Source organism: Calliopsis andreniformis, chromosome 2 (assembly GCF_051401765.1).
Source record: "Calliopsis andreniformis isolate RMS-2024a chromosome 2, iyCalAndr_principal, whole genome shotgun sequence".
NCBI classification, from domain to species: Eukaryota; Metazoa; Arthropoda; class Insecta; order Hymenoptera; family Andrenidae; genus Calliopsis; species Calliopsis andreniformis.
In genome coordinates, this window is record NC_135063.1 from 2,470,298 (window position 1) to 2,475,325 (window position 5,028).

Genomic DNA, 5,028 nt, shown 5'->3' on the forward strand with positions numbered 1-5,028 from the left:
TATCAAAGTTTTGTACTCCTTATGAACAATAAATTAGATTAGAATGGAGCATGGTAAAATTGACCCTATTTTAAAGTTAAGCCTAGTTGAATGTTTTAGAGGCTAGGAAAGAGCAAGTGTTGCTTCGGGGGGAATAGTTTGACGAAGATTTCGAAGACTAAAGGATACGAAAAAAATAGAAGTTTCCCATAGGGCAGGAGCGCCTGGTGTACACAGGGGAAAAGAAATGGTAACGGATAATCGAAAGTGGAAGAAGTGCCCGGAGCGTGGCTTTGCCACGATTCTATTCCGTGGTTATCGACGAAGAATGGACGCGTTGTACTGGATCAACCGTACAATGAATCCAATCGGTGAAAGGATTTTGCAATCGTACCCACGTTTGCCAGGCATATCTGCGGGGGATACAGGTACGCTTAGGCCACGGTTCCCTTTCATAAGTGCCATTATAAGTGCCATTTGAGCATGCCTACACCCGCTTTGTCCGCGAATTTCAAACTAGTCATTGTCCTCTCGTTATTGTTTGAAAGGACACGGGATGACAACCCCCGCCATTTAAAAAGCATCTCCCGTTCAACCCTCCAGAGGGTGATCGCGTCGATTTTTACGACGTAGTAACCGTTGAACTTCTACAAACCTTTCTGCTAGACTGAAACAAAGAAAAGGTCATTTAACAATTCTCCAACATATGATGTACATTTGCCAATTGGTATTAGATGAGATTCTGCAATTAGACACAGTATTGTATTTAGATAAGATCATTGCGAATTAAACATTCTGGGAAACAAATTATCTGTGGTCATAAGGGGAAGTGGCATAAAGTACACATTTTTATTTTCGAGATTTGAATGTTCGAAGTTCTGAATCTCTCAATTCTATGTTATGTCATGTATCGGTGATATGATAAGTCAGCAGACCGACGTATGTTACTCATACATTTTCAAGAAATTCGAGTTAAGGTCTTAATTGAGATATTTGCAGGAAGAAAAAAAGCATTCAAAGAATTTTTTCACCTTAAAATACGGATTCAAGAAGACATAAGTCCATAAGACAGTAAGTATGTATTGAAGCTGAAATCTTTAAATGCCAATATCTCTACTACCACAGATACGTCTTCTCATGTTTCTTTGTATTCTATAGGTTTAGTAGTGTTATATTCTATAGGTTCAGTAGTGTTTCGGGAGAATTCTTTTAAAAAATATGACGCATAACGCAGCGTTTTGCCTCACAACTACATGTAAAACCTGTAGTGGCACAGAATCGTTGATATTTACACACATTTGCCCCTCAGACAGTTTAACAAATCTTGGTTTATCGGTCACATTTGTCGATTGTTGTCAATTATCGATATCTTATCAATTATTTTACTTCTATATTCTCACAGATGTTCTATGTAGCGGATACTTCATCTGTGAGAATGTAGAAAGAAAACAATTAATAAGTTGTCAGAAGTTAACAACAATTGACAAAAGTGACTGACAAAACTAGGTTTGTCAAACTGTACCTTTTTGTTGTTATGAAGAAGACCTTCAAGCTATGAAAGACCATGCGACCCATACAGATGAGTCGAATTTAGATTCCTCTAAGCTCTCGATACTCCAGATCGGAATTACGTCTTGACGTGAAGCTGATTTGGAGGACTTCCCCCAAAAGACCTTAGAACCAAGGATCCTCCTGGGTATTGTACCAATTCCTCGATCCTCTACGTATCCTTTCCCTGTAAATCAGCCGAGAAGGTTCACAATGGCCGCGGCGACACATTGTGTAATTCGAAATGAATGCAACGACACAAGACCTCCGCCTAACATAATTGTTTCACGACAGGTTCGCGTGTTTGTTAACAGGACTGCTGCTGATGTGGTTCACGATCGAACAATGGGTCACGGTACCCGGCCGGATATCTCGTTACACCATAATCGAGGAATAATCGATCGCAAAGTTGTAGCACAAGGCAAATTGCTGGGCGTGGTGAGAACGATCTAGGAAACTCGAGAGGGCAAAAGACAAGGGCACGCAAAACGAGGAAATCCGAGATTTTTCTTCCTTTCCTCTCGCGGACTACACCATCCCCTCTCGTCCCCTCTCTGGCCACCCTCCTTTATTTTTCGTGGCCATGTAAAAAGGTTTTTATTCAGACCCGTGTTCACCCTCGATTGAAGCGGTACGCGGCTCGTTTCTACGAGAATGGGGACGTAACAAAGATTCAATTCACGGGGACGGATCATCGAATTGGGTTAATTAGGGAATTGGGGATCTATTAGGTTTTCCGTAGAATCTGGACCAGCTTGTATGTCCCTGTATTAAAAACACGAGACACTATAGACGAAATATGGTGTCTCGAATTTCACTTGAAGTCTTCGGAATATTTAAAACCTTGATAAACGTGCAGGTTAGTGGCTCTCTCAGTCTTAGATATTTTACTGCAGTTACTTTTTAAAAGGCTTCAATTTGTCACTAAAATGACCTAGATAATTAATCGGAGAAGTATGGAAAAGTAAAGGTGGGTTTCGCTACATGTCATATAGCAAAGTTATATAACTTTTTAAAAAACAGAAGAGACATATATAGGTATATATAATGTATAACATTTCTCTTTTTCGGTTTTTAAAAAGTTATATAGCTTTGTTATATAACTTGTATTGTAGACCTACCTTAGTACATACTTTCTGCTATTTTTCTTAAAAAAAGTACATCATATGAATTTTTTTAGATTTTGCCTATACGTATTATGCCGGTGGCAGCTCAAGTAAGGAAATTCGAAACTTAATTCGAAAGTGCTTGGGCATCCGAAGATCCGCGAAATGTCCAAGCATTAATAGGTACCTATTAGTATAACTACGATACCTTATCGTTAAGTTAACAGCTTATGAAATAACTAAACATTTAATTTTACGAATATTAAATTAATTAAACTGACGAAATAAAAGAAATAAACACAATTGTTTAATTTGACATTTTTAGAGAAAAGTAGCAAAAGTAGAGTATTTTTACCATCTCTTCCGATTCCGAGTAATAAGATAAAAGGTTTCAAAGAAATTTTACAGCGAAATAGCTAAAATTGGGAAAAATCTCTAAACTACACGTGTAGATTTACCAAAATATTTTAAAGGTAATATTAGTGCGTTCAATATTGTTTCCATACAAGTTTGTGATATAGAATCAGTACAAAGCTTATAAATTAACTAGAACATGTCGTTCCACAAGCTAGGATCAAGTAAAGTGGAAGAATAGTTTCAAGAAAACATAAGTGTAGCATCGAACTTCTATCAAGTTGTATCACTGTGCTTTTGTGGTTATACATTGTGTAACTAGTAATTATTTCCTAATCATTCCATTGCCGATAAAGGATTAAGAGGCTCTTATAAAATTATTAGAGAACGGCACAAGTCTACAAGCTATGACGAATATCTATGGAGTTGTTTATTGCGCTCGACGATTTAGTGCAGAAAAAGAGAATTATGATTAACCAGTATCTTTGTCGATCACTACGTTCCGTCTCTCTCGTGTCTCTTTCCTTCTCGCAACAAGAGGCTGGTCCTCGATCATCCTCTGTCTCTCGTCAATGCATATTCCCCGTGGGGACTTCCGCGATTTCTGAATAGAAATCTCCATGGCCGCTGACAATGCAATACGTGGACAATTGCATAGTCTAATGGATCTCTGCCTCACATCATCGTAACTTATACGTACGTGTCGTTCGTGAAAACGATATCGACAACGTCCGTCCATTCCGCGTGTCTTCCTACCGTTCGCAAAAACGAGATCGACATTCTCTCTCCATTGCGGGACATGTCTTTCCGCTGTCATCATACTCCACCGTGTCTCTCCCGTTCTTCCTCCTTGTGTGGCCGTCGTATCGCGAACCGCGCATGCCGAAAAACGAAAAAAGGATTCCAGTGGTCGGCAAAAAACATTCCTGTCGCGTCTGAGTACCCCCCGCATGCTTCAAGTGAAAATTATCCCGTGGTTTAGCCCGCCAGAAGTTATCGTCGCGTGCATCAATCAATACGATGCGTTCATCAGCCGCGAATAAATTAATTAGGTCGGGCCCGATGGGCTATTCGACTGCACAAATTTCGATGAAACTCTATGGGGACAACCGATCAATCTCTTGAAGGTACTTTTTACATGTGAATGGATGTTGAAGTTAATTGTTCTAGATAATATTTTCTGTAACATATGTCCACAATCTATTATAACAGATTGTTAAGAGCATCTTCAGCAAATGAACTACATGTAGGACTCTTTTTACATGGTGGATCTGTACCGTATAAAAAATCGCGCGAAGAGAGGCAGTTGTAAAGTGGTAGGTAAGTTATGACTTGTAAATCAATTTTTACATGACTCCCGTTACACGATTTTTTACATGGTACATATGTATGGATTTATCGTGTAAAAAGAAACGTGAAGAATTTACCGTGTAGATGGAATCATATGTTGGCTTGGAGCTTCGACGTGTATAATCCACATTGGATACATCTCCTAGACAATAATTTTCTCTATGCAATAGTATGTATAACAATATCTTGTATAATAGTAACAGGAAGTACACTTTTTAAAAACTGTGTGTAGTTTCTTCTGAAATAAAAATGTTTAAATAAAAGTCTCTGATAATTACAGTCCACATATTGCACGAAAACCAGATACCCACATCTCCAAACGTAGGAATAGTGAAAATTTACAATAGCGTTTCACATTCATATCTTCCAATATCTTGTGCTTATACAAGGTGAGTGGAAAATCGTAGTACAACCGGTCAGAGAGTAATTCTAAGTAAAAAAATAAGGAAAAAATTTGGTATTCAATTTTTTCTTCCGAGGCTTTATTTTCGAGAAAATCGAAGTTGAGGTTAATTACTTTCATTTTAGTTTATTACTTTACAAGTACTGTTGGAAATGTCCTCCTCATTGCTGCATACATAACGATGCTTAACAAATTAAAGATAACTGAACGGATTGTAACGTATTATCATTTTTTAGTTTTTCAAACACTTGAAGAATTTTGTGTTTTAGCTGTGCAATATTCTGAATA

The 5,028-nt window shown here is 38.0% G+C and overlaps 1 long non-coding RNA gene across 1 annotated transcript; it reads left to right on the forward strand.

The window, feature by feature from the left end:
• Positions 1-221: 221 nt before the first annotated feature.
• LOC143188251 (uncharacterized) lies at positions 222-2,470 on the forward strand. The gene is made up of 2 exons (XR_013003506.1): positions 222-407; positions 1,842-2,470. It is a non-coding gene; the product is annotated as an uncharacterized LOC143188251 (long non-coding RNA).
• Positions 2,471-5,028: the final 2,558 nt, after the last annotated feature.